Source organism: Sciurus carolinensis, chromosome 11 (assembly GCF_902686445.1).
Source record: "Sciurus carolinensis chromosome 11, mSciCar1.2, whole genome shotgun sequence".
In the NCBI taxonomy this organism is placed as follows: Eukaryota; Metazoa; Chordata; class Mammalia; order Rodentia; family Sciuridae; genus Sciurus; species Sciurus carolinensis.
In genome coordinates, this window is record NC_062223.1 from 18,345,953 (window position 1) to 18,366,774 (window position 20,822).

Genomic DNA, 20,822 nt, shown 5'->3' on the forward strand with positions numbered 1-20,822 from the left:
CCTATTATCCCTCTATACACTCCCTCCTTCCTCCATTCTTGCCCCCCTCCCACCCCCCATTATGTGTCATCTCTGCTTCTCAGCAAGATCATTTGTCCTTTGGTTTTTTGAGATTGGCTTATCTCACTTAGCATGATATTCTCCAATTTCATCCATTTGCCTGCAAATGCCATAATTTTATTATTCTTTATGGCTGAGTAATATTCCATTGTGTGTGTATGTATGTATGTATGTGTGTATACACACACACACACACACACACACACACACCACGGTTTCTTTATGCATTCATCCATTGAAGGGCATCTAGGTTGGTTCCACAATCTGACTATTGTGAATTGAGCAGCAATAAACATTGACGTGGCCGTATCTCTGTAGTATGCTGATTTTAAGTCCTTTGGGTCTTAGAGGCCAAGGAGTGGGATAGCTGGGTCAAATGGTGGTTCCATTCCAAGTTTTCTAAGGAATCTCCACACTGCTTTCCAGAGCAGCTGCACTAATTTGCAACACCACCAGCAATGTATGAGTGTACCTTTTTCCCCACATCCTCACCAACACCTATTGTTGCTTGTATTCTTGATAATCACCATTCTAATTGGGGTGAGGTGGAATCTTAGGGTAGTTTTGATTTGCATTTCTCTTATTACTAGAGATGTTGAACATTTTTTCATGTATCTGTTGATTGCTTGTAGATCTTCTTCTGTGAAGTGTCTGTTCATTTCTTAGCCCATTTGTTGATTGGGTTATTTGTATTCTTGGCTTAGAGTTTTTTGAGTTCTTTATATATTCTGGAAATTAGTGCTCTATCTGAGGTATGCATAATCGCCATGCTGATTGGAGTGAGATGAAATTTTAGAGTAGTTTTGATTTGCATTTCTCAAATTGCTATATTTGTTTTTTTAAATTGTTATATTTGTTGATAGATTGCATTTCTTCTTCTTCTGTGAAGTGTCTGTTCAGTTCCTTAGCCCATTTATTGATTGGGTTATTTGTTTTTTTTTTGGTGTTTTTTGAGTTCTTTATATATCTTAGAGATTCATGCTTTATTTGAGGTGCATGTGTTAAAGATAAGGTCCCAGCACTTCTTTACTTTTCTAAATTGGGGTCAATTCCTGCAACATAGACACCCTTAGGGAAAATACTAAAACCATTTCCAAACCATAGCAGTAAGTGTCTAGGATTGAAATGTGTGATTTGTTTGGTGGGGAATGATGGAGATACCATTCATTGCCAGAATGGGCCCTACTCCTCTTGGTTAGTGACATCTCTGGTCATGCCCTTTGTAGCATCCATAGTTTGCTTGTGCCATTCAACAGTTCTGTCCATGTGTCTTCTGTCACACACATAATACATACAAACACCTAAACCTCAAAACCAAAAGGAAGACAACATCAATAATAGCACAAGAGAAACAATTCTTGGAGATTCCCCAATGGCTTGCTCAAGCTACCAAGCTCAATTCACATATTTATTCTGTAAACTGTGCATTATAAAATTGATAACATCAAGACACTGAAGATTTGAGGAATGAATCTTCTCACTTGTGTCCTGTTGCTCCTCATTCTAGCCTTCACATTTAAAGTGACAGAAACACTCTTTACAATTCATTCTGCTGATTGATTTATAATAACAGTATTTGATGTTGGTACAGGCGGTTACTTCTCCCATTAAGCTTGGCAAACCTCTGGCTCTGGTTCCACCCTTCAACCCAGAAAAAGCTACGCCCGGTTGGTGGCTGCTATTTCCAACTCCTGTGAGAGTGCTCTGACTAGATTTCTGAGGTTTCATTTGGCCGTTTATTTACTCAACAAATATTTATTGAGCAATGATAATGGGCTAAGAATATGCTGGATGTTGGGACTCCAGTATTGAGCAAGATGTTTCCATTACCTTTGTGTGTCTGTATTGGTGTGGACATTCATTTCTCTGGGTGGCAGGATGAGTCACACTGTCATTATGGAGCTAACAAAGAAGGAAATTAACCATTAGAAAGATGTCACAGCCTTTCCGGTGTAATTAGGCATCTCTCTAACGATCCTTATGGAGGGTGTGTCCTCCTCTATGCTTGATAAGGAAAAGTCAGAGGCTTTATACTAGTTCAGCATCAGTATTTCCTGGGAGGTCTTTGTCAGTTCCAGGATATGTTCCTACTCTGTTTCCCATATTTTAAGACTGATCTATTGAATGAAAATGTATTGGTTTTAAGATGTGATCATGTCTTCCTATCTTAGAAAAGTTAAGCTGTGGTAGAACATCTACACTGGATGGTACCATGCACTGAACACTTTCACCTCCTTGTTTCTCAGGCTGTAGATCATGGTGCTCGACATGGGAATGACAACACCATAAAACACGGGGGCCACTTTCATATTCTCCTGGGCATTCTCAGAATGAGGCTATAAGTGCATGAAGCCAGGGTGCCATAGAAAATGGAGACAGCTGTCAGGTGGGAGGGGCACGTGGAGAAGGTAGAAGACATCTTCAGGAGGGTGGTCATGATGTAAATGTAGGAGAAGGTGACGACCAGCACAGTGAACACCAAGTTAAGTCCCATAAACACAACGAGTAGCATGATGTTGATGTCAGTGTTGCAGCATGAGGGGTGAGATTTGGGGGACCTGGCAGGAAATCAATGAAGCTGTTGGATTATAGAAGGACAGTGAAACGGCACGTCCTTTGTGTACAGAGCATTTATTAAACCTATGAGAATCCAGCTATGAATTGGCTGCAGACCGTTCCAGAAATAATTATGGGATAGCAAAGTGGCTTACAGATGGCTATATAATGGTCGCCTTGGTTGCAAACTTGATGAGAATCAGTTGTGTTACCCATCCTTTTAACGATATGGACTTTTTCTTTACTATGAAGTTTTTCAGCATCTTGGGGGTGATAGCAGGTGTGTAAGAGTTATCAAAAAAGCCAAATGATGCAAGAAAGAAGTACATGGAGTTTGGAGTCTGGAATCTGTCCTGATAAGCAGGGTTATTCCAGTATTATGCACCATGGACCTTAGGTAGATCATGAGAAATGAAGACTAGGATGCTCTGAAACTCAAGCTGGGCACCAAATCCCAGAAGGTAGAATTTAGTCACTTTAGTGCCACGTCTTTATGTCACGGCTGCCAAAAACTCTGGAGGGGACCAGGAAAGGAAAAAAGAAAAGAAGGAAATCTTTGTGACATTTTGCAGTGAATTATTCTTACATTTCCCATCACTTTGACTTGGACTTTTCTGACAAACACTCATGAGGGAAATTACTTCTTTCCAAATAATTCTTTCAATATTCTTCACATAATCAGTATAATTAAGCCATGAATTCATTTAAAAATGGGGAAGACTGTACAGAATACTGACTTTTAATGTAGGATTCTAGGAAATGTAGATAAATGTGCTTTCAACTATATTAAACAGGTGTCTCTACTTGGATGAGGCAGGAAACAAATATGATTTTGTACTTTCTCAGTAGTCAACAGTTGTTCTCAGTCTTTTATCATTTTCGTCATATCATCCTGATTCAAGCTCTTGAAATTAATAGAATTAGAGTGAGAAGAATCTTCTGAGCTATGTTCATGTCCATACACCTTTTATCTTTTGTTTATCCTTTCAGATAGATTATGAATTATCCTTTCAGATAAATTATGTTTAATTTTTAGTAGAAACATGACTTAAATATTGCATGGAAATATCCAAATAAGACATTTTGAATCTGAAACTCAACTTTAAATGTGCATCCTGTATTTTCATCTGTTAATTCTGGCGACTCTACCCATGTGGCTTATTGCAGTCTGCTTTATGCTGGGCTCCTGAGGGGTTGTGTGGAGTCCATGTCTCAATGAATTTCATTTCTCCAATCTGATAGCCTCATGGTGTGCTAGTACCATTGTCTTTTTATAACTCCCATCAGAAAATTCTCTTTGCAAATTAGGCCTTCTTCTCATTTTATATCTATGTGAAAAGGATGAGTTTGCATTTTCCATGGAATTCTTTCTTTTCATTTATGGTGTAGTTTAAGGAAGAGTCAGGTGCTAACAATTTGACTAACTTATAATGATAACTTACTTTAACTCATAAATATTTTTGCTTTTTTCTATCTAACTTTGTTCTCTCTGTACCTGGTTTGGTGCTTTGATTCATGCATGCATGATTTTTCATGTGGTGTAGAGTGCCCTCAAGGACCATGTTAGTGTCTTTATGGTAACACCTGGCATATGGTCCCACCCTGCTCTTTGGGGAATAATGGACACTTGGTGTGGCAGAAATTGACCTGGTACCCTTGACAGTACATATGTCTTTTCTTCTGGATGAATAATAGCACGCAGTTTGATCCAAAATTGCTGTGTGTGCTTATGATATAATATTCTGGCCAAAAGAGCATGGGCAAAAACTATCTGTAGGCCTGAATCAGCTCTTCCCTCCTATTGCTATGCAAACTGAACCAAATGACTTTGTGCTTCCTTTCTTTCTCACACATTGGCTGGATGTTGACATTCAGGGACACTTTGCAAATCATGTGGTAGGGTGGCCAGGTATTATACCAGGTACCAAGTTACAATTTGAATTTCAGATAAACAACCTATTTTTAGTAGAATTAGAACAACAATCACCGCATATCCAGAACTCAAATTTGACTGTGCATCCTGTATTTTCATCTGTTAAGCCTGGAGACTGTACAAGTGTGGCTTACTGTAGTTTACTTTATGCTGAGTTCCTGTTTGTGAAGCAGAGTCCCTGTCTTAAATCATTTTGTGTTCCCATAGTAGAATACCAGGGACTAGGCAATTTATACACAGAAGGAATTTTTCGGAGCTCATGGTTCTGGAGCTTGGGGGTTTTGAGATGGAGGGGCTACTCCAAGTGAGGACCTTCTTACTGTGAAATTCCATGGCAGAAGGTGGAGGGCAAGAGAGAGTGAGAGCAAGCGAGGGCCAAACTGGTTTTCACGACAAACCACACTCAGACTGTTCCACAATAACATCACTAATTTGCTCATGAGAGCAGAGTCCTCATGCCCCAACCACCTCTTAGCAGACCTCAACTCCACCCTGTAGTGTTGGGGATTCCACTCCAGTGTGAGAAATTTGGTGACACATTCATCCTGCAGAAGTCTACCTTTCAGCAACATGCTTCCTTTTCTGGATTTTATGTGACTGAGAATTTCTGTCATCCTATGTCACTGAAGCATAGGGATTTATTTATTTATTTATTTTTTATAATACAGCATCTCTCTTTTGTTATATTTCTTTCATTTATATTTCGGTCGCACAATGAATTTTTTATTAAGAGGCATAAATGAGTGAAGATGTAACAACAGTCTAAATTTCTGTCTGAAAGTGGATTGGCAAGTGATTGTTCACTTATCAGACCCCAGAAGATGAAATACTGAGCCAGAAATAGAGCTTCGAATCGACCAGAAACATTCTCCAAGTGCCGTATCAAGGTGTACTCTGAGAGTGTTGAAAGGCATGTTAAAAGAATGAGGGTCAATTGAGAACCTTCTAAGAAGCAAGGTATAAGTTATAACTTTTGGTTATAACTTTTAGGTCTGTAGCTTACCTATCTGACACCTGAAGAAAAAAGAAAGAGAAAAAAGTCACTCAGATGAAGTCAGATCTACAGGACGAAGGACCATCTTTGAAATGTACAAACCACCCCCCCAAACAATATATATCTCTATCAATCACTCAATTCATCTAATTACATGCTATTCTCTTATATATTTAATAAACTTACTTTCATGAAGAAAAACAGGAAGTTCGTTCCTGAAGAATGTGTATGGTAGTTAATATTAGGTATGAATTTAAATTGGCATTATACCATGGCTAAAAGTGTGGCTGAATTTCTCCTCAGAATTGTACACATCTTTATTCTTTTTTTTTTTTTTATTTATTTTTTTACGTTTACATAGGGTAATGATGTTTCTTTTTTTTCCCTTCCCCCCCACCCCTCCCACCCTTTTCCCTTTATACAGTCCTTCTTTCCTTCATTCTTACCGCTCTCCTTAGCCTAACTCTAAACCTAACCCTAAACCTAATGCTAACCCCTCCCACCCCCATTATATGTCCTCATCCGCTTATCAGCGAGATCATTCGTCCTTTAGTTTTTTGAGATTGGCTTATCTCACTTAGCATGATATTCTCCAATTTCGACCATTTGCCTACAAATGCCATAATTTTATCATTCTTCATTGCGGAGTAATATTCCATTGTATAAATATGCCACAGTTTCTTTATCCATTCATCAACTGAAGGGCATCTAGGTTGGTTCCACAATCTGGCTATGGTGAATTGAGCAGCAATGAACATTGATGTGGCTGTATCTCTGTAGTATGCTGATTTTAAGTCCTTTGGGTATAGACCAAGGAGTGGGATAGCTGGGTCAAATGGTGTTTCCATTCCAAGCTTTCTGAGGCATCTCCACACTGCTTTCCAGAGTGGCTGCACTAATTTGCAACCCCACCAGCAATGTATGAGTGTTCCTTTTTCACCACATCCTCGCCAACACCTATTGTTGCTTGTGTTCTTGATAATCGCCATTCTAATTGGGGTGAGATGAAATCTTAGGGTAGTTTTGATTTGCATTTCTCTTATTACTAGGGATGTTGAACATTTTTTCATATATCTGTTGATTACTTGTACATCTTCTTCTGTGAAGTGTCTGTTCATTTCCTTAGCCCATTTATTGATTGGATTATTTGTATTCTTCGTGTAGAGTTTTTTGAGTTCTTTATAGATTCTGGAAATTAGCGCTCTATCTGAGGTATGGTTGGCAAAAATATTCTCCCACTCTGTAGGCTCTCTCTTCACATTTCTGATAGTTTCCTTTGCTGAGAGAAAGCTTTTTAGTTTGAATCTATCCCAGTTGTTGATTCTTGCTTTTATTTCTTGTGCTATGGGAGTCCTGTTAAGGAAGTCTGATCCTAAGCCAACAAGTTGAAGATTTGGACCTACTTTTTCTTCTATAAGATGCAGGGTCTCTGGTCTGATTCTAAGGTCCTTGATCCATTTTGAGTTGAGTTTTGTGTAGGGTGAGAGATAGGGGTTTAATTTCAATCTATTGCATATGGTTTTCCAGTTTTCCCAGCACCATTTGTTGAAGAGGCTATCTTTTCTCCATTGCATATTGTTGGAACCTTTGTCTAGTATGAGAAAATTGTATTTATTTGGGTTTGTGTCCATGTCCTCTATTCTGTACCATTGATCTACCTGTCTATTTTGGTACCAATACCATGCCGTTTTTGTTACTATTGCTTTGTAGTAGAGTTGAAGATCTGGTATTGCAATACCCCCTGCTTCGCTCTTGCTACTGAGAATTGCTTTAGCTATTCTAGGTTTTTTATTCTTCCAGATGAATTTCATAATTGCTTGCTCTACTTCTGCAAGGTACATCATTGGGATTTTAATTGGAATTGCATTGAATCTGTATAGCACTTTAGGTAGTATAGCCATTTTGACGATATTAATTCTGCCTATCCAGGAACATGGGAGATCTTTCCATCTTCTAAGGTTTTCTTGAATTTCTTTCTTTAGTGTTCTGTAGTTCTCATTGTAGAGGTCTTTCACCTCTTTTGTGAGATTGATTCCCAAGTATTTTATTTTTTTCGATGCTATTGTGAATGGGGTAGTTTTCCTAATTTCTCTTTCTGAAGATTCATCACTTATGTATAAAAATGCATTGGATTTATGAGCATTGATCTTGTAACCTGCTACTTTACTGAATTCACTTATGAGTTCTAAAAGTTTTCTGGTGGAATTTCCAGGTTCCTCTAAATATATAATCATGTCATCAGCGAACAGGGATAGTTTGAGTTCTTCTTTTCCTATTCGTATCCCTTTAATTTCTTTGGTTTGTCTGATTGCTCTGGCTAGAGTCTCAAGGACGATGTTGAATAGAAGTGGTGAAAGAGGGCATCCCTGCCTTGTTCCAGTTTTTAGGGGGAACGCTTTCAGTTTTTCACCATTTAGAATGATATTAGCCATGGGCTTAGCAGAGATTGCCTTTATAATGTTTAGGAATGTTCCCACTACCCCAATTTTTTCTAGTGTTTTGAGCATGAAGGGATGCTGTATTTTATCGAATGCTTTTTCTGCATCTATTGAAATAATCATGTGATTCTTAACTTTAAGTCTGTTGATATGGTGATATGATTTCCGAATGTTGAACCAACCTTGCATCCCTGGGATAAAACCCACTTGATCGTGGTGCACTATCTTTTTAATATATATTTGTATGCGATTTGCTAAAATTTTGTTGAGAATTTTTGCGTCGATGTTCATTAAGGATATTGGTCTGAAATTTTCTTTCCTCGATGTGTCTCTGTCTGGTTTAGGTATCAGGGTGATATTGGCTTCATAGAACGAGTTTGGGAGGGTTCCCTCCTCTTCTATTTCATGGAATAGTTTGAGGAGTATTGGAATGAGCTCTTCTTTAAAGGTTTTGTAGAACTCGGCTGAGAACCCATCTGGTCCTGGACTTTTATTTGTTGGTAGGCTTTTGATGACCTCTTCTATTTCATTGCTTGAAATTGGTTTATTTAGGTTGTGTATGTCCTCCTCGTTCAGTTTAGGTAATTCATATGTCTCTAGAAATTTGTTGATGTCTTCGAGGTTTTCTGTTTTGTTGGAGTATAGATTTTCAAAATAGCTTCTAATTATGTTTTGTATTTCACTCGTGTCTGTTGTGATGTTTCCTTGTTCGTTCCGAATTTTAGTAATTTGAGTTTTCTCCCTCTTTCTCTTTGTTAGTGTGGCTAAGGGTTTATCAATTTTATTTATTTTTTCAAAGAACCAACTATTTAATTTGTTAATTTTTCCAATTGTTTCTTTTGTTTCGATTTCGTTGATTTCGGCTCTGATTTTAACTATTTCCCGTCTTCTACTACTTTTGGTATTGGTCTGCTCTTCTTTTTCTAGCGCTTTGAGCTGTAGTGTTAAGTCGTTTATTTGTTGATTTCTACTTCTTTTTTTGAATGCACCCCATGAAATAAATCTTCCTCTAAGTACTGCTTTCATAGTGTCCCAGAGATTTTGATATGATGTGTCTTTGTTCTCGTTTACTTCTAAGAATTTTTTTTATTTCCCTCCTGATGTCTTCTGTTATCCATTCATCGTATAATAGTGTATTATTTAGTCTCCAAGTATTGGAGAAGTTTCTGTTTTTTATTCTGTCATTTATTTCTAATTTCAATCCATTATGATCTGATAGAGTACAAGGTAGTATCTCTATCTTCTTGTATTTGCTAACAGTAGCTTTGTGGCATAAAATATGGTCTATTTTAGAGAAGGATCCATGTGCTGTTGAGAAGAAAGTGTATTCGTTCTTTGTTGGATGGTATATTCTATATATGTCCATTAAGTCTAAATTGCTGATTGTGTTGTTGAGATCTATAGTTTCTTTATTCAATTTTTGTTTGGACGATCTATCCAGTGGTGAGAGAGGTGTGTTAAAATCGCCTAGTATGATTGTGTTGTGGTCTATTTGATTTCTGTAATTGAGAAGGATTTGTTTGACGTACGTGGATGAGCCAATGTTCGGGGCATAGATATTTATGATTGTTATGTCTTGCTGATTTATGCTTCCCTTAAGCAGCATGTAATGTCCTTCTTTATCCCTTCTGACTAGTTTTGGTTTGAAGTCCACATTATCTGAGATGAGGATGGATACTCCCGCTTTTTTGCTGTGTCCGTGTGCATGGTATGTTTTTCCCCATCCTTTCACCTTTAGTCTATGGGTGTCTCTTTCTATGAGGTGAGTCTCTTGCAGGCAGCATATTGTTGGATTTTTCTTTTTAATCCAATCTGCCAGTCTGTGTCTTTTGATTGATGAATTCAGGCCATTAACATTCAGGGTTATTATTGTGATATGATTTGTATTCCCAGTCAATTGACTCATATTTGTTTTTGGCATGATTTGATTTCTCCTTTATTTGGCTATTCCTTTAGGCTAGCGCCTCCTGTTGCTGATTTGCATCGTTGTTTTTTATCTCTTCCTCATGGAATATTTTGCTGAGAATGTTCTGTAATGCTGGCTTTCTTTTTGTAAATTCCTTTAGCTTTTGTTTATCATGGAAGGATCTTATTTCATCGTCAAATTTGAAGGTAAGTTTTGCTGGGTATAAGATTCTTGGTTGGCATCCGTTTTCTTTCAGGGCTTGGTATATGTTGTTCCAGGCCCTTCTGGCTTTTAGGGTCTGGATTGAAAAATCTGCTGATATTCTTATTGGTTTCCCTCTGAATGTAATTTGATTCTTTTCTCTCACGGCCTTTAATATTCTGTCTTTATTTTGTATGTTAGGTATTTTCATAATAATGTGCCTTGGTGTGGGTCTGTTGTAATTTTGTATGTTTGGAGTTCTATAAGCCTCTTGTATTTGGTTTTCCATTTCATTCTTCAGATTTGGGAAATTTTCTGATATTATTTCATTGAATAGGTTGTTCATTCCTTTGGTTTGTTTCTCTAAGCCTTCCTCAATCCCAATAATTCTTAAATTTGGCCTTTTCATGATATCCCATAATTCTTGTAGATTCTGTTCATGATTTCTTACCATCTTTTCTGTTTGGCCAACTTTGCTTTCAAGATTAAATAATTTGTCTTCAATGTCTGAGGTTCTGTCTTCCAGGTGCTCCATTCTATTGGTTATGCTTTCTATGGAGTTTTTAACTTGGTTTATTGTTTCCTTCATTTCAAGTATTTCAGTTTGGTTTTTTTTCAGTATCTCTAACTCTTTATTGAAATGATCTCTTGCTTCCCGTATTTGGTCTTTTAACTGTTGATTGGTGCGATCATTTAATGCCTGCATTTGCTCTTTCATCTCCTCCTTCAATGCCTGCATTTGCTCTTTCATCTCCTCATTTGCTTCCCTGATCGTTTTAATTACGTACATTCTGAACTCCCTTTCTGACATTTCTTCTGCTGTGCTGTCATTGGGTTTTATTGATGTAGTATCTAGGTTTGTTTGGGACATTTTCTTCCCTTGTTTTCTCATATTGGTCAGTTGTCAGTGGGAACCAGAGATATTGCAGTTTTCCGCTATTGGCTTATAGTGTCCCTGTAGATTTCCAGTGTATCACCTCCCAGCCTTCAGTAGCCTGATGTCTTGGAGGAATCTGATAAAGCAGCGTATCCGAAGAAAACTGCCCCTAGCCCCCTACTGGTTCCACGATTTGGAACTGGCTCTGTGCTGAAATGCTCTCACTGTGGGCCTGCACCGTGCAGCTGGCCGTGTGGGAGGAGCTCACTGCCGGAGTGTGGAAGGCTACCTTGGGAAGACTCTAGCTGCCCTGCCTGGCTCCGATAAGCCACCTCTATCTGGGCCTGCCCCCCGGGCCGAGCTTTACCCAGTGGGCAGACTCACCCGTGGCTCTATTTCAGTCCCAGTCTCTCAATGCCTCCCCTTCTTAACTCCTGGGTTCTGGAGCGACAGGGGGTGCAGTCTCCCTCTAGGCCGCCATCTTGGATCGCCCCGAGAAGAGAGCCTGCAGCCGGAGTGGGCAGAGCAGCCTGAAGAGGTGTCTGGCTGCCCTGCCCTGATCCCAGAGGCTGTTTGCGGATTGAGGCTCTCCGTTGGTTCGGGGGCTTGTGGCTGGTTCTATGTAGAAAGTCTCTCACTGGGCGGTCAGCTCCGAGAGGCTAGCCTTGAACGGCACCTCCCACCGCAGGGGTTCAGACTACTTGGGGAAGTCTCTGGCTGCCTTGTCTGGACCCTGAATCTGTTTGCGTGCCAGAGTACGCTGAGCTGCACTGGCTCCGGGACTCGGAGCTTGTTCTGGTCAGAAAGGCTCTCACAAGCGGGCCAGTTCCGTTCCGAGAACCTGGAGAAGCTGGCTGTGTGGGCGGGGCCCACCGCCGGAGTGCGCAGGGCTGCCTGTGGATGACTCTAGCTGCCCTGCCCGGCTCCGATAAGCCACCTCTATCTGGGCCTGCCCCCCCGGGCCGAGCTTTACCCAGTGGGCAGACTCACCCATGGCTCTATTTCAGTCCCAGTCTCTCAATGCCTCCCCTTCTTAACTCCTGGGTTCTGGAGCGACAGGGGGTGCAGTCTCCCTCTAGGCCGCCATCTTGGATCGCCCCGAGAAGAGAGCCTGCAGCCGGAGTGGGCAGAGCAGCCTGAAGAGGTGTCTGGCTGCCCTGCCCTGATCCCAGAGGCTGTTTGCGGATCGAGGCTCTCCGTTGGTTCGGGGGCTTGTGGCTGGTTCTATGTAGAAAGTTTCTCACTGGGCGGTCAGCTCCGAGAGGTTAGCCTTGAACGGCACCTCCCACCGCAGGGGTCCAGACTACTTGGGGAAGTCTCTGGCTGCCCTGTCTGGACCCTGAATCTGCTTGCGTGCCAGAGTACGCTGAGCTGCACTGGCTCCGGGACTCGGAGCTTGTTCTGGTCAGACAGGCTCTCACCAGCCCATCTTTATTCTTGTAAAATGTTATATAATAAAAGAATTGTCCCATGGGGGAGAAAGATACCTCCCCAGTGTCTCAGTAGACTGTGGCTTCTTCACTCATACCTAAGCAGAGTTCCACCTTCAGGGACGAGATTGACAAGGAGGTAGAGGAAGCCAGTTTTTGAGATCAGTTTCTCTGGTTCTTTCAAATATCCTGGGAGACAAGTGCAGTGAGTTAACTCAACTGAGGGAACATGACACTCTTTTCTCAAACTCAATGCTTAGGGAGGCCTGAGAACAGTACGTTCTAACAAGCTCCTTCCTCAGGTAAGGTGTTGGAAAGCAGATGAAATGCAGTTCTTTCAAGGATGCATCCAGGGACAACACTTCTTGGAAGCTGGCCTAGGTCAGGGGTCTATTTAAACTGCAGTCTTGGTTGGGTTTTGAAATGATATTGGCCTTATCCATTTTACTTTAATCATTCTGAATTCAAAAAAGTTGATGTGACATCATGGGGACTCTTTTCAAGCTTGAGGATCAACTGACTCCCTCCCCATTGCCTCACAGACCGAAGGTGTACATTGGGGGTGAACTGACTCAGTGTGAACTATTTTGTTTTGTGTGTGATGGGGATATTTCCTCGTCAAACAAATGCCACAAAGAAAATAGCCCACTACCGGAATATTTTAAATGTGCTCAGCATGCACTTGGTCTCCGTGCTTCTGAACCTTCATGATAGTCCCCTACGTGCAGTGGAAAGGAGGCAGGCAGTCCTGCCTTGGAGTTCCTGTCTTGCCAATTAGCACAGGCTACGGATGCAGCCCCCTCTCTGCCTCACTTCCTTCCTCTGTAAAATGGGAGTTAGGGAACTCACTTTGAAGTTCATTATGTGCCCTGAACAATGTTTGTCCAAAATGAATTCAGAAATAGGTTTGAATAAATCATAGTAGGGTCATGTTGTGAATCCACACACGGCCCCCCCAAATGAGATAAATATATGCTTTTATGGAAGGGTGGCTGTGTCACATTGTGAGAAGAGAAAGGAAGGCAGAGGATGAGGTTTAGGGTAGGGCCCTTCTAGTAACCAAACCCCGCTCACTCTCCAGCTTCTGTTCTCATTCCCTTTATTTATTTGTGGGCAAACTTGAGAAATGACACCCACTAACTCTTCAATTATTATTATCCATTGATGTGGTTTGGGACGAGAAAGAGCCTTACTTTTTAGAGCTTTATAAACTTTGTTCTTTGACTTTTCCTGTTGAGTTTGGAAGTCAGGACTCTTTCCGCTTTAAAAATGAAGACCATTTGCTTTTTTTTTTTTTCCCAAGTTAGATAGTATTTATTTATTTTATTTTAAATTTTTTTTTTTATTTTTACAGACTGTATTTTGATTCATTGTATACGAATGGGGCACATCATTTCGTTTCTATGGTTGTGCATAATGTAGATTCATACCATTCGTGTAATCATACATGTACATAGGGTAATGATGTCTGTCTCATTCCACCATCTTTCACACCTCCACCCACTCCTCCCTCTCATTTCTCTCTATGTAACGTAAAGTTCCTCCATTCTTCTCTCATCCCCACCCCGCACCCCATTATGTATCATCATCCCAGACCATTTGCTTTTTATTTATGTTGCCATTGATATAGCACTTAAATCTGACAGTTGTTTCGTTTTCCGTTTGTTTATCCCCTTTTTGTTTTCTATTTTAATTTTCATGCTTTTCTGTGGACTGCTTGAACATGTTTTAGAATTACGTGTGATTCATCCATAGTGTTTTTAGCCAGGAGTGGTGGAGCAGGCCTGTATTCCCAGTGACTTGGGAGGCTAAGGCAGGAGGATGGTAAGTTCAAACCCAGCCTCTGCAACTTAGTGAGGCCCTAAGCAACTCAGTGAGACCCTGTGTCTAATAAAATACATATAAAAAAGGGCTGGGGATGTGGCTCAGTGGTTAAGTGCCCTTGGGTTCAATCCCTGGTATCAAAAACAAAATATAAAAACCAAAAATATAGTGTTTTTAGCGTATGCCTTTTTATAATGTTTATAGGGGTTGCTCTAGGTGTTATAGGATAGCTACATATTTATTGTTATATTTTATTGGTTGAAGTGCTATAGGGACCTTTCTTTTATATTCCTGCCTCCTATTATTATTATTATTATTCTTGGGAATTAAATATAGGGCATTTAACCACTGAGCTACACCCCAACACTTTTTAATATGTGTTTTATTTTGAGACAGTTTCACTACATTGCTGAGGGTCTCACCTAATTTCTGAGGACAATCTTAAACTTGCAGATCCTCCTTACTCAGCCTCTTGAGTTTATGGCATTATGGGTGTGCACCACTGCACCTGGCCAAGTTTTAATATGATTACGTTAAATATTTCCCTCGTGTACATTAAGAATCATATCACAGGGTGTTGGGTTGTTTTCAACAACACTACAACATAATTTAGGATATTCAAGAGGAGGGTGGAAGGGTATCATATCCATCTATATATTTTTTTCTGTGTCAATGCTCTCTCAACTTTTCTGATATTTCAAGATTGCTTTTCTGATGCCAATTAAGAGGAGCAGTTTGGCAGAAACATTGCTATTATATGTTGTGAACAAGAGAATCACTTCAAATACAATGATCTATGCAGGTCAAAAGTAAAAGGAAAGGAAAGGAAAGCCCCGCAAATATTAATCGAAAGATCAAAATCTTAAATATCAGATAAAACAGATTTCATAATAAAGAAAATTACCAGGGACAGAACGAGAGACATTATACCATGGTACATTGATTAATCCACCAATAAGAAATAGCTGCTCTAAATGAGCAGGCACTAAACAAGAAAGCAAAAACTGATGAAGGTGAAGAGTGAAAAAGGTAATCCACAATTATTATTGGGGAATTTGATAGAACATCTATACAGAAGATCAGCAAAGAGAGACTTAACCATCAACCAATAGGGTCTACACAACACTTACCGAATATTCTACCTAACATGAGCAGAATACACATTTTTTCAAGCATGCACCAATTTTTATTAAGACAGACCCTATCTGAAAGCATCAAACTTTGATATTAATTTAAAATATTTGAAATCATATAGTGTGTGTGCTCTGAACACAATCAAATCAAGCTAGAGACCAATAATAGAAAGAGAACAGAAAACTCACTTGTAATGGTTTAGATATTAAGTGTTCCCCATAAGCTCATGTGTGAGACAATGCAAGAACATTCAGAGGCGAAATGATTGGGTTATGAGACCCTTTAACCCAATCAGTGAATTAATCCCCTAATGGGGATTATCTGAGTGGTAACCGAAGGCAGGTGGAGTTTCACTGGAGGAAGAGATGGTCATTGTGGATGTGCCTTTGTTATGTATTTGGTGAGCTGATCTTAGTCTCTCTCTCTCTGCTTCCTGACGGTCATGTGAGCTGCTTTCCTCTGCCACGCTCTTCTGCCTTGATGCTCTGTCTCATCTCAAGCCCTGCGGAATGGAGCTGGCTGTCTATGGACTGAGACCTCTGAAACTGGGAGCCCCGAAATAAATGGTTTATCCCCTAAAATGTTATTGTCAGTTCTTTTAGTCACAGCAGTGAAAAAGCTGACTAAAACGTTCCTATAAACTGGAAGAAGAAATAACTCATTTCTAAATAAAACATGGGTCAATAAGGAAGTCTCCAGGGAAATGAGAAATATTGAACTGATTGAAAATGAGATTGCAATACACCAAAATTTATGGGATAGAACTAAAATAGTGCTGAGAGCTGAAGTTAGAAAAGAGAAGTCTCAGCTCCATTATCAAAGTTTCCACCCTAAGAAACTAGGAAGGGAACAAAGTAAACATAACATGAGCAGAGGAGTAGAAAAACAAAGCTGAGAGTAGAAATAAATGAAACGGAACAGAGAAAAACCACAGTGGGAAAAAAATCAATGAAAAAAATAGGTGGTTTTGTTGAAGAGATCGATAAAATGGATGAAGTTCTAGCAGGTTTGACAAAGAAAAAAGAGAGAAGATGCAAATGCCTAAGCATAAAAGCCAAAAAAAAAAAAAAAAAAAGGGAATGTTATGAACAACTTATGAACAACCTACACACATAGATTTGACAACGCAAAAGAGAAGGATGAACTCACTGAGAAGTAAAAACATGACTAACTCAATATGAAATCAATAATTAACCATTAAGAACATTGAATGTGTTGTTTTAAAATGTTCCCATCAAAATCCACCAAGGAATTCACCAAAACTTAAGGGAGAATTGGACTCTCTGTGAACAGAACAAGTTATTCTGATTTGAGTATTACTCTTAGGTAGAAGATAGGGAATGGGGTTCTTGGCTCCATTTAGGACCCCTCTGCCCTTGGAAGTCCTTCCTGTGAAGGGAAACTGGGCCATCTTGTGGTTAAAGAGAGGAAGCTAGATGACCACAGAGGAATTCAAGACCCTGAAGGGAAAGTCCCCATCCTGGGCATGAGCATGAGCCCAAGGGACTGACCTGAAGTTAACTTGCTGCTAGTTAGCATATCATTAGCCTTGGAGCTTTGGTCCCCCCTGCCCGTGCATTTTTCTCGGCAATGGTGGGGAAGAAACTTATGCATGAACAGTGAAGCAGAAATTATATCAAATTCAGCTGTCAATCAAAGTGCTGTCAATCCCAGATCCACCCAGGGAAGGAGAGGGAGAACTAACAATCCAATGAAAGTGAGCTGCACTGTGTAGACAGGGCCTTCAGCTACTTCACAGCTCGACCCGCTCTGCTCTCCTGGATGTTTTCTTTCATTTTTAATAAACCTTTGCCTTGCTTGCCAACCTCTGGCATCTTGCTCAATTCTTTACTCAAGAAGCCAAGAACCTGGACTTGGGACCCCCTGGGGGCTCCAACCTGCGCACTAGTAACACTCTGAAAACAATATCAGATCAAAAGAGTAAAACAAACTGTTGCCAAATATCTTTTATCAACATAGAAACAAGATTCTTTTCTAAAATATCAGCAATTCAGACAAACACACACAATTATGTACATCACCAAGCTGAGTTACCATTGTGTTGAAAGTTTAGCTTGGTACACAAAAATCAACCAATGCAACCTAATACATTTACAGCCAAAAGAAGAAAATCATGGCTCATGTAAGTTTATGGAAAAAAGTCATTTGATAAAATTTGACACATGTTCATGATATTTTAAAAGGCTCAACGTTGGAGGCATCACAATATCTGCTTTCAAAATATACTACAGAGATTTAAAAAAGGAGCAAGGTGCTATCATGAAAACAGACTTGTAGACCAGTGGAATAGAATAGAGGACACAGAAAGAAGTCCACACAGCCATAGTAGCTATAGTCATCTTATTCTTGAGATAGGCAGCAAAAGCACATATTGGAGAAAAGACAGGATGTTTAACAAATGGTACTGGGAAAATTAGAAATCCATAGGTAGAAGAATTAAACTAGATCCTTCTCACCCTGTAAAAAAAGTCAATTCAAAATGGACCCAAGACTACGTGTAAGACCAGAGTTTTTGAAACCGCAGAAGAATACAGGGAAAACACATTGAGATATATGCACAAAAAAACTACTTCCTGAATAGACTCCAGTAGCTCAGAAAATAATAGCAAGAATTGACAAATGGATGGCATCAAATTAAAAAACTTCTGCACAGCAAAGACAGTGCATAAATAGCCTATAGAATGGGGAAAATTTCTGACAACTAATCTCCCAACAGAGAATGAGTCTCTCGAATGTATAGAGTACTAAAAATCTTAACACCCAAAACCAAATGCAAACACAAACAGAAAACAAAAACAAAAAAAACCCAGACAAATATCCAATATGTGGGAAATGAACTAAAAAGACTCTTCCTTAAAGAAGTACAAACTGGTAATCTTTATATTAAAAAATATGGAAATGCAAATTAAAACTACATTGAAATTCCATCTCACCCCAGTCAGAATGGCAATTATCAAGAGAACAAACAACAATAAAAGCTGGTGAGGACATGAGGAAAAAGGAATCCTTAGATACAGTTGGCAAGAATGCAAATTAGTATAGCTCCTATGGAAGTCAGCTTGGGGATTCCTCAAAAAACTCAAAACACAACTGCTGTATGATCCAGCAATACCACTCTTTGGTATTTATAAAAATAAAAATAAAGTTGGCATACTTTAGAACTACATGCACACTCAAGTTTATCATGGCACAATTCACAATAGACAAGTTACAGATTGGATAAGGAAAATGTGGTATATGTACACAATGGTGTTTTACTCAACCAAAAAAAGAATGAAATTATGTCATTTGCAGGAAAACAGATGGAACTGGTTATCACAACATTGAACAAAATGAGTCAGACTCACAGAAAAAAAAACATCATATATCTTCTTTCAAATGTGGAAGCTAGAAGGGGAAAACAGGAAAATGAGGGACACAGAGTAGAAATAGAACATGAAGGTAAGGAAGGGGACAGGAGGAGGGACTGTGGGGGAGGTATTCCAGAGCGAAGCTGACCTAATTGTTTTTATGTATGTGTAGATATGCTACGTGAAATCCATTATTCTGTATAATTAATATGCACAAATAAAAATTATAGTAAAATTCTGATTGCAGAAATCAATGCTTCTTCTTGCATGCAGCCCAAGATCCCTCTGGCCTCTGTAATTACCATATGCAAAGCTGCTTCCTTTTTAGATATTTGGAACTGTAGCACCTAACTTTTAGTACCAAGTTCTGTCTTGGTCAGTTTCAGCTTCTATAACAAATTGCTATAGTCTGAGTGGCTCATAAATAATGGACACTTATTTCACACAGATCTGGAGGCTGGAATTCTGAGGTTAGGGTACCAACTTGACCAGGTTCTGGGGGGTGCTCTCTATGGGCTGCAGTCTGCCAACTTACTATGTCTCCACACAGCAGGGAGCAGAGAGGGAAAGAACTGGATCCCGTGACACTTATAAGGGCACAGACCCCTTTCACTAGCTCCAACCTGACCTCATCTAATTGTGAGCACCTCTCAAACACCCCACCTCCTAATACCATCACTTTGGTGGGTAGGATTTAAAAAATTGGTCTATAATGCCAGAGTTTTGTGAGATATTCTAGTGAATTATCAAAACTGCGGGTGATTGTGGACACCCTCCAATTTGTAACCTGTAAGTCTAAAAGAAGGGTGGTCATAGGGGCCCCAGAACTTTGGGATGTGTCTGAAATGGTACCAGTTCCTTGGGAACTGTTCTCTTATACTGTGCGGTTCACTAATTTTTTTTTTTTTTTTTTTTTTTTTTTTAAGCAGAGAACAGCAGCAAGAAGATTGAGAAACAGATGAAGAAAATACAGGAATGAGTGGGAAAAAAAGAAAAAGAAGAAAGTAAAGGAGAAAGAGAAGCCCTAATGAGACTAACATATAAAAATTTGTTCTCTCTAGAGAGAAAGTTTAAACTTTAGTCAGAAAAAATAATGGTGAACATTGTTTTTCCAATTTCATTTCAACCCCTGGAAACTCATGTTCTCAAGGGAGTGAGCACTGATCCCTGAGGCCCCAGCTATAACCTCTCCAGCAAGAAGAAATCCCTCTGAGAGACCTCGGTGGGCAATCAGCTGTGCCCCTGCAGAAACAGAATCTGGAGGAAACTCTGATGTAAAGAAAATGCAAATGTCGCTATCAACATCAGCTGTGCATCACTGTGGTGTGTGTAGGTAATGGTGGAGCAAAGGGTCAGAGCCCCTGTTACAGCGTGTTCCACTCAAGAGCAGGAGTCGCTTTATCCCTGGTGACATGATGGAAATGGAGTGAGGAGACTGAATTGGGTTGAGAGTTGCCTGGGAGGGATGTGAAAGAGCAAACGATTGAATGAAAGAAAGAACCTGAGATACACTTGACCTGAGATACACTTGTCATTTGCGTGGATTTTTAAGACCATCGGTTGAGCAGTTGAGGTCATTGTAACAATGTTATAAGGAACACGTTACAATGAACAGCACTGTCTTCTAAGTAGTTCTAAGTAGTTCTGTAATCTGTAATCTGTAATCCTCTTTTTACAGAGGAAGAAACCGAGGCTGAAAAGAAATTTGTCCTTGGTCTCCGAAGTGGTGGAACAAGAATTCAAACCCAGGTCAGTCTGTTTATTTCCAATGCACAATTTAAATGAAGTTTCAGAAGCATCACACTGCAAAAGAGGGTAAACTGTTCAAAACGCTCAAGTGAGGGACGGTCCTTTCCACAGCATTCATTTGACTTTCAAATACCCTCATCAAAGATGGATCAGAGATTTTCACATTAAGTAAAACCTTCCATAAGAGATGGATCTTGTGTGCGTGTGTGTGTGTGTTTCTTTTTCCCTTAGCTCTTGAAAAGTGCCCTGCAATGGCATATCATTCTATTTGAATTCAGAATGATCAAATTATTTCATTGTCGCAGAATTAGTCCACTCTTATTTCTCGAGCTACTTGAAAGCACTGGAT

At 39.7% G+C, this 20,822-nt stretch overlaps 1 pseudogene; it reads right to left on the reverse strand.

The window, feature by feature from the left end:
- Positions 1-2,255: 2,255 nt before the first annotated feature.
- LOC124959087 (putative olfactory receptor 5AK3) overlaps positions 2,256-20,822 on the reverse strand; it is a 29,277-nt pseudogene continuing 10,710 nt past the window's right edge.